Here is a 14590-nt window from a genome sequence, read left to right as displayed (position 1 = left end):
CAGTAGTACTACTAACAGACATGTACTACAGTAGTACTACTAACAGACATGTACTACAGTAGTACTACTAAAAGTCATGTACTACAGTAGTACTACTAACAATCATGTACTACAGCAGTACTACTAACAGTCATGTACTACAGTAGTACTACTAACAGTCATGTACTACAGCAGTACTACTAACAGTCATGGACTACAGTAATACTACTAACAGACATGTACTACAGCAGTACAACTAACAGTCATGTACTACAGCAGTACTACTAACAGTCATGTACTACAGTAGTACTACTAACAGTCATGTACTACAGTACTACTACTAACCGTCATTTATTACAGCAGGACTACTAACAGTCATTTACTACAGTAGTACTACTAACAGTCATGTACTACAGCAGTACTACTAACATTCATGTACTACAGTAATACTACTAACAGTCATATACTACAGTAGTACTACTAACAGACATGTACTACAGTAATACTACTAACAGACATGTACTACAGTAGTACTACTAACAGACATGTACTACAGTAGTACTACTAACAGTAATGTACTACAGTAGTACTACTAACAGTCATGTACTACAGTAGTACTACTAAATGACATGTACTACAGTAATACTACTAACAGACATGTACTACAGTAGTACTACTAACAGACATGTACTACAGTAGTACTACTAACAGTAATGTACTACAGTAGTACTACTAACAGTCATGTACTACAGTAGTACTACTAACAGTCATGTACTACAGTAGTACTACTAACAGACATGTACTACAGTAGTACTACTAACAGTCATTTACTACAGTAGTACTACTAACAGTCATTTACTACGGTAGTACTACTTAACAGTCATTTACTACGGTAGTACTACTAACAGTCATTTACTACAGTAATACTACTAACAGACATGTACTACAGTAGTACTACTAACAGTCATGTCCTACAGTACGACTACTAACAGACATGTACTACAGTAGTACTACTAACAGTCATGTACTATAGTAGTACTACTAACAGTCATGTACTACAGTAGTACTACTAACAGTCATGTACTACAGTAGTACTACTAATAGTAATGTACTACAGTAGTACTACTAACAGTCATGTACTACAGTAGTACTACTAACAGTCATGTACTACAGTAATACTACTAACAGGAATGTACTACAGTAGTACTACTAACAGTCATGTACTACAGTAGTACTACTAACAGACATGTACTACAGTAGTACTACTAACAGTCATGTACTACAGCAGTACTACTAACAGTCATGTACTACAGTAGTACTACTAACAGTCATGTACTACAGTAGTACTACTAACAGTCATTTACAACAGTAATACTACTTAACAGTCATGTACTACAGCAGTACTACTAACAGTCATTTACTACGGTAGTACTACTAACAGTCATTTATTACAGTAATACTACTAACAGTCATGTACCACAGTAGTACTACTAACAGTCATTTACTACAGTAGTACTACTAACCGTCATTTACTACAGCAGTCCTACTAACATTCATTTACTACGGTAGTACTACTAACAGTCATTTATTACAGTAATACTACTAACAGTCATGTACCACAGTAGTACTACTAACAGTCATTTACTACAGTAGTACTACTAACCGTCATTTACTACAGCAGTACTACTAACAGTCATTTACTACAGTAGTACTACTAACAGTCATGTACTACAGCAGTGCTACTAATAGTCATGTACTACAGTAATACTGCTAACAGTCATGTACTACAGTAATACTACTAACAGACATGTACTACAGTAATACTACTAACAGTCATGTACTACAGTAGTACTACTAACAGTCATGTACTACAGTAATACTACTAACAGTCATGTACTACAGTGATACTACTAAGAGTCATGTACTACAGCATTACTACTAACAGTCATGTACTACAGTAATACTGCTAACAGTCATGTACTACAGTAGTACTACTAACAGCCATGTACTACAGTAATACTACTAACAGTCATGTACTACAGTAGTACCACTATCAGACATGTACTACAGTAATACTACTAACAGACATGTACTACAGTAATACTACTAACAGTCATGTATTGCAGTAGTACTGCTAACAGTCATGTACTACAGTAATACTACTAACAGTCATGTACTACAGCAGTACTACTAACAGTCATGTACTACAGTAATACTACTAACAGTCATGTACTACAGTAGTACTACTAACAGACATGTACTACAGTAGTACTACTAACAGTAATGTACTACAGTAGTACTACTAACAGTCATGTACTACAGTAGTACTACTAAATGACATGTACTACAGTAATACTACTAACAGACATGTACTACAGTAGTACTACTAACAGACATGTACTACAGTAGTACTACTAACAGTAATGTACTACAGTAGTACTACTAACAGTCATGTACTACAGTAGTACTACTAACAGTCATGTACTACAGTAATACTACTAACAGACATGTACTACAGTAGTACTACTAACAGACATGTACTACAGTAGTACTACTAACAGTAATGTACTACAGTAGTACTACTAAAAGTCATGTACTACAGTAGTACTACTAACACACATGTACTACAGTAGTACTACTAACAGACATGTACTACAGTAGTACTACTAACAGTCATTTACTACAGTAGTACTACTAACAGTCATTTACTACGGTAGTACTACTTAACAGTAATTTACTACGGTAGTACTACTAACAGTCATTTACTACAGTAATACTACTAACAGACATGTACTACAGTAATACTACTAACAGTCATGTACTACAGTAGTACTACTAACAGACATGTACTACAGTAATACTACTAACAGACATGTACTACAGTAGTACTACTAACAGACATTTACTACAGTAGTACTACTAACAGTAATGTACTACAGTAGTACTACTAACAGACATGTACTACAGTAGTACTACTAACAGACATGTACTACAGTAGTACTACTAACAGACATGTACTACAGTAGTACTACTAACAGTAATGTACTACAGTAGTACTACTAACAGTCATGTACTACAGTAGTACTACTAAATGACATGTACTACAGTAATACTACTAACAGACATGTACTACAGTAATACTACTAACAGTCATGTATTGCAGTAGTACTGCTAACAGTCATGTACTACAGTAATACTACTAACAGACATGTACTACAGTAATACTACTAACAGTCATGTACTACAGTAGTACTACTAAAAGTCATGTACTACAGTAGTACTACTAACAGTCATGTACTACAGTAATACTACTAACAGTCATGTACTACAGCAGTACTACTAACAGTCATGTACTACAGTAATACTACTAACAGTCATGTACTACAGTAGTACTACTAACAGACATGTACTACAGTAGTACTACTAACAGTAATGTACTACAGTAGTACTACTAACAGTCATGTACTACAGTAGTACTACTAAATGACATGTACTACAGTAATACTACTAACAGACATGTACTACAGTAGTACTACTAACAGACATGTACTACAGTAGTACTACTAACAGTAATGTACTACAGTAGTACTACTAACAGTCATGTACTACAGTAGTACTACTAACAGTCATGTACTACAGTAATACTACTAACAGACATGTACTACAGTAGTACTACTAACAGACATGTACTACAGTAGTACTACTAACAGTAATGTACTACAGTAGTACTACTAACAGTCATGTACTACAGTAGTACTACTAACACACATGTACTACAGTAATACTACTAACAGACATGTACTACAGTAGTACTTCTAACAGACATGTACTACAGTAGTACTACTAACAGTCATGTACTACAGTAGTACTACTAACAGTCATGTACTACAGTAGTACTACTAACAGACATGTACTACAGTAGTACTACTAACAGTCATTTACTACAGTAGTACTACTAACAGTCATTTACTACGGTAGTACTACTTAACAGTAATTTACTACGGTAGTACTACTAACAGTCATTTACTACAGTAATACTACTAACAGACATGTACTACAGTAATACTACTAACAGTCATGTACTACAGTAGTACTACTAACAGACATGTACTACAGTAATACTACTAACAGACATGTACTACAGTAGTACTACTAACAGACATGTACTACAGTAGTACTACTAACAGTAATGTACTACAGTAGTACTACTAACAGTCATGTACTACAGTAGTACTACTAAATGACATGTACTACAGTAATACTACTAACAGACATGTACTACAGTAGTACTACTAACAGACATGTACTACAGTAGTACTACTAACAGTCATGTACTACAGTAGTACTACTAACAGTCATGTACTACAGTAGTACTACTAACAGTCATGTACTACAGTAGTACTACTAACAGACATGTACTACAGTAGTACTACTAACAGTCATGTACTACAGTAGTACTACTAACAGTCATGTACTACAGTAGTACTACTAACAGACATGTACTACAGCAGTACTACTAACAGTCATGTACTACGGTAGTACTACTAACAGTCATTTACTACAGTAATACTACTAACAGACATGTACTACAGTAGTACTACTAACAGTCATGTCCTACAGTACGACTACTAACAGACATGTACTACAGTAGTACTACTAACAGTCATGTACTATAGTAGTACTACTAACAGTCATGTACTACAGTAGTACTACTAACAGTCATGTACTACAGTAGTACTACTAATAGTAATGTACTACAGTAGTACTACTAACAGTCATGTACTACAGTAGTACTACTAACAGTCATGTACTACAGTAATACTACTAACAGGAATGTACTACAGTAGTACTACTAACAGTCATGTACTACAGTAGTACTACTAACAGACATGTACTACAGTAGTACTACTAACAGTCATGTACTACAGCAGTACTACTAACAGTCATGTACTACAGTAGTACTACTAACAGTCATGTACTACAGTAGTACTACTAACAGTCATTTACAACAGTAATACTACTTAACAGTCATGTACTACAGCAGTACTACTAACAGTCATTTACTACGGTAGTACTACTAACAGTCATTTATTACAGTAATACTACTAACAGTCATGTACCACAGTAGTACTACTAATAGTCATTTACTACAGTAGTACTACTAACCGTCATTTACTACAGCAGTACTACTAACAGTCATTTACTACGGTAGTACTACTAACAGTCATTTATTACAGTAATACTACTAACAGTCATGTACCACAGTAGTACTACTAACAGTCATTTACTAAAGTAGTACTACTAACCGTCATTTACTACAGCAGTACTACTAACAGTCATTTACTACAGTAGTACTACTAACAGTCATGTACTACAGCAGTGCTACTAACAGTCATGTACTACAGTAATACTGCTAACAGTCATGTACTACAGTAATACTACTAACAGACATGTACTACAGTAATACTACTAACAGTCATGTACTACAGTAGTACTACTAACAGTCATGTACTACAGTAATACTACTAACAGTCATGTACTACAGTGATACTACTAAGAGTCATGTACTACAGCATTACTACTAACAGTCATGTACTACAGTAATACTGTTAACAGTCATGTACTACAGTAGTACTACTAACAGCCATGTACTACATTAATACTACTAACAGTCATGTACTACAGTAGTACTACTATCAGACATGTACTACAGTAATACTACTAACAGACATGTACTACAGTAATACTACTAACAGTCATGTATTGCAGTAGTACTGCTAACAGTCATGTACTACAGTAATACTACTAACAGACATGTACTACAGTAATACTACTAACAGTCATGTACTACAGTAGTACTACTAACAGTCATGTACTACAGTAATACTACTAACAGTCATGTACTACAGCAGTACTACTAACAGTCATGTACTACAGTAATACTACTAACAGTCATGTACTACAGTAGTACTACTAACAGACATGTACTACAGTAGTACTACTAACAGTAATGTACTACAGTAGTACTACTAACAGTCATGTACTACAGTAGTACTACTAAATGACATGTACTACAGTAATACTACTAACAGACATGTACTACAGTAGTACTACTAACAGACATGTGCTACAGTAATACTACTAACAGTCATGTACTACAGTAGTACTACTAACAGTCATGTACTACAGTAGTACTACTAACAGTCATGTACTACAGTAATACTACTAACAGACATGTACTACAGTAGTACTACTAACAGACATGTACTACAGTAGTACTACTAACAGTAATGTACTACAGTAGTACTACTAACAGTCATGTTCTACAGTAGTACTACTAACACACATGTACTACAGTAATACTACTAACAGACATGTACTACAGTAGTACTACTAACAGACATGTACTACAGTAGTACTACTAACAGTCATGTACTACAGTAGTACTACTAACAGTCATGTACTACAGTAGTACTACTAACAGACATGTACTACAGTAGTACTACTAACAGTCATTTACTACAGTAGTACTACTAACAGTCATTTACTACGGTAGTACTACTTAACAGTCATTTACTACGGTAGTACTACTAACAGTCATTTACTACAGTAATACTACTAACAGACATGTACTACAGTAATACTACTAACAGTCATGTACTACAGTAGTACTACTAACAGACATGTACTACAGTAATACTACTAACAGACATGTACTACAGTAGTACTACTAACAGACATGTACTACAGTAGTACTACTAACAGTAATGTACTACAGTAGTACTACTAACAGTCATGTACTACAGTAGTACTACTAAATGACATGTACTACAGTAATACTACTAACAGACATGTACTACAGTAGTACTACTAACAGACATGTACTACAGTAGTACTACTAACAGTCATGTACTACAGTAGTACTACTAACAGTCATGTACTACAGTAATACTACTAACAGACATGTACTACAGTAGTACTACTAACAGACATGTACTACAGTAGTACTACTAACAGTAATGTACTACAGTAGTACTACTAACAGTCATGTACTACAGTAGTACTACTAACACACATGTACTACAGTAATACTACTAACAGACATGTACTACAGTAGTACTACTAACAGACATGTACTACAGTAGTACTACTAACAGTCATGTACTACAGTAGTACTACTAACAGTCATGTACTACAGTAGTACTACTAACAGACATGTACTACAGTAGTACTACTAACAGTCATTTAGTACAGTAGTACTACTAACAGTCATTTACTACGGTAGTACTACTTAACAGTCATTTACTACGGTAGTACTACTAACAGTCATTTACTACAGTAATACTACTAACAGTCATGTACTACAGTAATACTATTAACAGTCATGTACTACAGTAGTACTACTAACAGTCATGTACTACAGTAGTACTACTAACAGACATGTACTACAGAAATACTACTAACAGACATGTACTACAGTAGTACTACTAACAGACATGTACTACAGTAGTACTACTAACAGTAATGTACTACAGTAGTACTACTAACAGTCATGTACTACAGTAGTACTACTAAATGACATGTACTACAGTAATACTACTAACAGACATGTACTACAGTAGTACTACTAACAGACATGTACTACAGTAGTACTACTAACAGTAATGTACTACAGTAGTACTACTAACAGTCATGTACTACAGTAGTACTACTAACAGTCATGTACTACAGTAATACTACTAACAGACATGTACTACAGTAGTACTACTAACAGACATGTACTACAGTAGTACTACTAACAGTAATGTACTACAGTAGTACTACTAACAGTCATGTACTACAGTAGTACTACTAACACACATGTACTACAGTAATACTACTAACAGACATGTACTACAGTAGTACTACTAACAGACATGTACTACAGTAGTACTACTAACAGTCATGTACTACAGTAGTACTACTAACAGTCATGTACTACAGTAGTACTACTAACAGACATGTACTACAGTAGTACTACTAACAGTCATTTACTACAGTAGTACTACTAACAGTCATTTACTACGGTAGTACTACTTAACAGTCATTTACTACGGTAGTACTACTAACAGTCATTTACTACAGTAATACTACTAACAGACATGTACTACAGTAGTACTACTAACAGTCATGTCCTACAGTACGACTACTAACAGACATGTACTACAGTAGTACTACTAACAGTCATGTACTATAGTAGTACTACTAACAGTCATGTACTACAGTAGTACTACTAACAGACATGTACTACAGTAGTACTACTAATAGTAATGTACTACAGTAGTACTACTAACAGTCATGTACTACAGTAGTACTACTAACAGTCATGTACTACAGTAATACTACTAACAGGAATGTACTACAGTAGTACTACTAACAGTCATGTACTACAGTAGTACTACTAACAGACATGTACTACAGTAGTACTACTAACAGTCATGTACTACAGCAGTACTACTAACAGTCATGTACTACAGTAGTACTACTAACAGTCATGTACTACAGTAGTACTAATAACAGTCATTTACAACAGTAATACTACTTAACAGTCATGTACTACAGCAGTACTACTAACAGTCATTTACTACGGTAGTACTACTAACAGTCATTTATTACAGTAATACTACTAACAGTCATGTACCACAGTAGTACTACTAACAGTCATTTACTACAGTAGTACTACTAACCGTCATTTACTACAGCAGTACTACTAACAGTCATTTACTACGGTAGTACTACTAACAGTCATTTATTACAGTAATACTACTAACAGTCATGTACCACAGTAGTACTACTAACAGTCATTTACTACGGTAGTACTACTAACCGTCATTTACTACAGCAGTACTGCTAGCAGTCATTTACTACAGTAGTACTACTAACAGTCATGTACTACAGCAGTGCTACTAACAGTCATGTACTACAGTAATACTGCTAACAGTCATGTACTACAGTAATACTACTAACAGACATGTACTACAGTAATACTACTAACAGTCATGTACTACAGTAGTACTACTAACAGTCATGTACTACAGTAGTACTACTAACAGTCATGTACTACAGTGATACTACTAAGAGTCATGTACTACAGCATTACTACTAACAGTCATGTACTACAGTAATACTGCTAACAGTCATGTACTACAGTAGTACTACTAACAGTCATGTACTACAGTAATACTACTAACAGTCATGTACTACAGTAGTACTACTATCAGACATGTACTACAGTAATACTACTAACAGACATGTACTACAGTAATACTACTAACAGTCATGTATTGCAGTAGTACTGCTAACAGTCATGTACTACAGTAATACTACTAACAGACATGTACTACAGTAATACTACTAACAGTCATGTATTGCAGTAGTACTGCTAACAGTCATGTACTACAGTAATACTACTAACAGACATGTACTACAGTAATACTACTAACAATCATGTACTACAGTAGTACTACTAACAGTCATGTACTACAGTAGTACTACTAACAGTCATGTACTACAGTAATACTACTAACAGTCATGTACTACAGCAGTACTACTAACAGTCATGTACTACAGTAATACTACTAACAGTCATGTACTACAGTAGTACTACTAACAGACATGTACTACAGTAGTACTACTAACAGTAATGTACTACAGTAGTACTACTAACAGTCATGTACTACAGTAGTACTACTAAATGACATGTACTACAGTAATACTACTAACAGACATGTACTACAGTAGTACTACTAACAGACATGTACTACAGTAGTACTACTAACAGTAATGTACTACAGTAGTACTACTAACAGTCATGTACTACAGTAGTACTACTAACAGTCATGTACTACAGTAATACTACTAACAGACATGTACTACAGTAGTACTACTAACAGACATGTACTACAGTAGTACTACTAACAGTAATGTACTACAGTAGTACTACTAACAGTCATGTACTACAGTAGTACTACTAACACACATGTACTACAGTAATACTACTAACAGACATGTACTACAGTAGTACTACTAACAGACATGTACTACAGTAGTACTACTAACAGTCATGTACTACAGTAGTACTACTAACAGTCATGTACTACAGTAGTACTACTAACAGACATGTACTACAGTAGTACTACTAACAGTCATTTACTACAGTAATACTACTAACAGACATGTACTACAGTAATACTACTAACAGTCATTTACTACGGTAGTACTACTTAACAGTCATTTACTACGGTAGTACTACTAACAGTCATTTACTACAGTAATACTACTAACAGACATGTACTACAGTAGTACTACTAACAGTCATGTCCTACAGTACGACTACTAACAGACATGTACTACAGTAGTACTACTAACAGTCATGTACTATAGTAGTACTACTAACAGTCATGTACTACAGTAGTACTACTAACAGACATGTACTACAGTAGTACTACTAATAGTAATGTACTACAGTAGTACTACTAACAGTCATGTACTACAGTAGTACTACTAACAGTCATGTACTACAGTAATACTACTAACAGGAATGTACTACAATAGTACTACTAACAGTCATGTACTACAGTAGTACTACTAACAGACATGTACTACAGTAGTACTACTAACAGTCATGTACTACAGCAGTACTACTAACAGTCATGTACTACAGTAGTACTACTAACAGTCATGTACTACAGTAGTACTAATAACAGTCATTTACAACAGTAATACTACTTAACAGTCATGTACTACAGCAGTACTACTAACAGTCATTTACTACGGTAGTACTACTAACAGTCATTTATTACAGTAATACTACTAACAGTCATGTACCACAGTAGTACTACTAACAGTCATTTACTACAGTAGTACTACTAACCGTCATTTACTACAGCAGTACTACTAACAGTCATTTACTACGGTAGTACTACTAACAGTCATTTATTACAGTAATACTACTAACAGTCATGTACCACAGTAGTACTACTAACAGTCATTTACTACAGTAGTACTACTAACCGTCATTTACTACAGCAGTACTACTAACAGTCATTTACTACGGTAGTACTACTTAACAGTCATTTACTACGGTAGTACTACTAACAGTCATTTACTACAGTAATACTACTAACAGACATGTACTACAGTAGTACTACTAACAGTCATGTACTACAGTAGTACTACTAACAGACATGTACTACAGTAGTACTACTAACAGTCATGTACTATAGTAGTACTACTAACAGTCATGTACTACAGTAGTACTACTAACAGACATGTACTACAGTAGTACTACTAATAGTAATGTACTACAGTAGTACTACTAACAGTCATGTACTACAGTAGTACTACTAACAGTCATGTACTACAGTAATACTACTAACAGGAATGTACTACAGGAGTACTACTAACAGTCATGTACTACAGTAGTACTACTAACAGTAATGTACTACAGTAGTACTACTAACAGTAATGTACTACACCAGACAGTGAAGGTCAGATAATGCAGAGTAAGTGCACGGCTGGTCAGTATTTTGAGTTTTTGAAGAATACTTTTCCGGTAAAGATAAGATCATATTGCTAAGTGGAACTTTTTTTGTTTTTAACCCTTTCCTGTGACCCCTAATGGACACCTATTTGTAAGCTTTTTTTCTTGCATATTCATGAATGAGGAAGGTATTTAAAGTTTTTCTTATTTAAATTTTTCTTATTTAAAATCCATGTTCCCAGCATCGACATGAGCGCCACCATCCCGCTGAACCACACTACATTCACCAGAACCAGAAACAGTGGATGCAGTGGATACTGGCCTAGTTAGTATATTTTTACATTTGACTAAGGATTTGTGTTTTAAAAAGTTATGTAGCAGATTTTGAGGATTCACACTGGAAACTGATTTCAAAGTCTAGTGTTTTTAGTCCCCTAAAACTCCGGTTCTGCAGGCCTGCTGTGGTCTTTGGGGGATCCCAGATGGCAAACTGGAGTTAATTTAAATAATAAATACATTATATTTTTTCTTCTCGTGACTCTTATCTTTACACACACTGCAGTAATTATTTCAGTGTTTTATTGGAGACACTCTGTCTTGTCCTGTGCATGTAATGTGATGTACAGGTAAAACAGCAGTCAGCTCTTATCTGGATTCAGAAGTTTTGAAGCACAGATTCAGACACACCCAGACCTTTTGTTGGATGTGCAAACAGAGATGATAGGACCAACTTGCTTAGAGAAAAACTGGTCATCAGTCATGACAGAGTTATTGATCATACTTTTTGGTTGATGGGACCAGTTTCAGGACCACCAGTTACACTCACCTGTAACTTGGTTCGGAAAGGATGTTGAATCCATAAACCGTTCACAGCTTACATGTTGTCCTTTGTTCAACTTCACAATTTCCTCCAAAGAGTCCACCAGCTCCGACAGTTCAGTGTTCTTTCTCCAGGAAATCTGACTTCTGCAGTTGCTGACCATTTCTTGTAATGGTTCCCAGTTTATGTAGTTTTCACTGAAACCTGAGCTCTCCTCTCTTGCTGGTTTTGTAACAACCAGTGAATGATCCAGGCATTGATTATTAAAATACTCCAGCACTCCACAGAGCCTGACTCTGTGCTCTTCAGTGAAGTTTTCAGGCTGTAGGACCAGAAGGAACACATGAGGTCCTGGAGCAGAGAGTCTTGCACTGTCTTCTATATGTTGGGTGAGTTTGTAGTGGGAGATGTTGGGGAGGAAAAGATCTGGAGTGTTAATGAGGGTTATTTCTTTATCTTTGATCTGTCCTCTGGCAATCGTACAACTGTCTGGTTCTTTATCCTTGAATTTCGCCTCTCCCAGTATAAAGTTTCCAATAAAACTCCTCGCAGACCAGTTGTTCCCAATGAGAACAACCCTCAGCTCAGACACTGTAAGGAAATTATGAAATAAATTTTGAATGGTTGATCCAGCTGTAACCTTAAACACAAGTTCATTCCTTAGATCTACCATCCTGAAACTTTTAGATGCAACCATTGTCCGACACAGTGATTCAAACTCCTGAATGCTCTCCTCCAAATGTCATCAAGCTCTGCAGTGGTAACAAGACATTCAAGTATTTTGGACAAGGGTTGCATCTAAACGTTTCAGAATGGTAGATCTTGAGGACCGACCTTGGGCACCCCTGCCTGAAAGTCTGCAGCAGAGAGGCAGAACCAGGTCACATTCTGATCTTTTGAAATATTCCAACAAGACTCACTTTTAGGTCGGATTAGATCATTGCTGTTCCGGCGGATCCAAGGCTGCACATCATCTTTCGCTGTGTACATAGAAAGACATGATCAATGTAATCACCAAATATTTCCTGATAGGACCCTGATTGCACTTCCAGGAATTATTAAAACCAACACAACTTGAAAATTTAGTTTTAGATGGATGGAAATTAATTTTTATCAAAGTAACTCCTCATTTGTTGACACACTGTGGCTGAAGCAGCCCTAATCCCCCATCCCCCACCCGCTTATGTTGCTGTATGTTGTCATTGCACTGCAACATTTTGGCCGACATGTTGTCAGCAATCCCATGGGTCACAGGATTCCTGCGGGATTCCCACAGGATGGAAGTACATTTTACTATTTATCACAAGATCGGGATAGTTCAGGATAAAAAGTTAACGGAAACCAAAAAACAGGTGCTGTCATTTCAGCTCTCATGAAAACAAAATTACATTTTGAAAACTAATTCACAATTTAAAAAACTAATTTTAATTCAGAAAAAACAAGTTTAAATTTAAGAAAAATTTAAATAAAAAAACAAACAAATTTTCACTTTAGGAAACAAATGTACATTTTAAAAACAAATTCATATTTCAAGAAACATTTTTACATTTTTAGGAAACAAATATACATTTTAGAAAAAATAAAATTAAGGGAACAAATTCCTGTTTGAGGACACAAATTTATATTTCAGGAAACACTTGTAAGGGAACCAAGACAATCTGCAATGGCAGAACACTTTTACAAATCCAGAAAAAAACAACAAAAGGCAGCTTTACTCAGAAAGGGATGGGCTTTAAAACCGGAAGTGGCACAATGTAATGTCATCTTGTAGTACAAACTAACTTTGGTAGTCCAACTACACGCGGGAAGTCAGCAGCGATTGTTTAAAGAAAAAACATGGTACATGTTTTTTTTTATTACCTATTTCCTTTATTAATGAGCAGTAACTCGTGACCAGTGGTAGTGTGGTGGTTAAAGGAAAGGCTGCGGTGCAGACAGACTGTATATAACAGATGGGCGGATTCTCTGTGACGTCACCCGTAGGTTTCTGAAGAGCTGAATCGAAGCTCGGTGGGCGGTTCCTACCATCACCATCTTGGCAGAGACATCCGTGTCGTCTCGCCCAGAAAATACAAATATGGGCAAAGAGGTGGAACGGAAAGGGGCGCTGTGAGCATCATGGCAGATGATTGACATCTAGCGAACTCCTCGCTGCCTGTAGCTAAGAGCTAACTGAGCTAACCTGGAGATAACAGGAGCTAACCAGCTAACGGACAAGTTATCCGGCTAAAAACCACGGTTCTACGTTCTTACTTGAAGCGGGAGATCAG

Source organism: Telmatherina bonti, assembly GCF_933228915.1.
Source record: "Telmatherina bonti genome assembly, chromosome: 13".
In the NCBI taxonomy this organism is placed as follows: Eukaryota; Metazoa; Chordata; class Actinopteri; order Atheriniformes; family Telmatherinidae; genus Telmatherina; species Telmatherina bonti.
Note: the sequence above shows the minus strand (reverse complement) of the source record.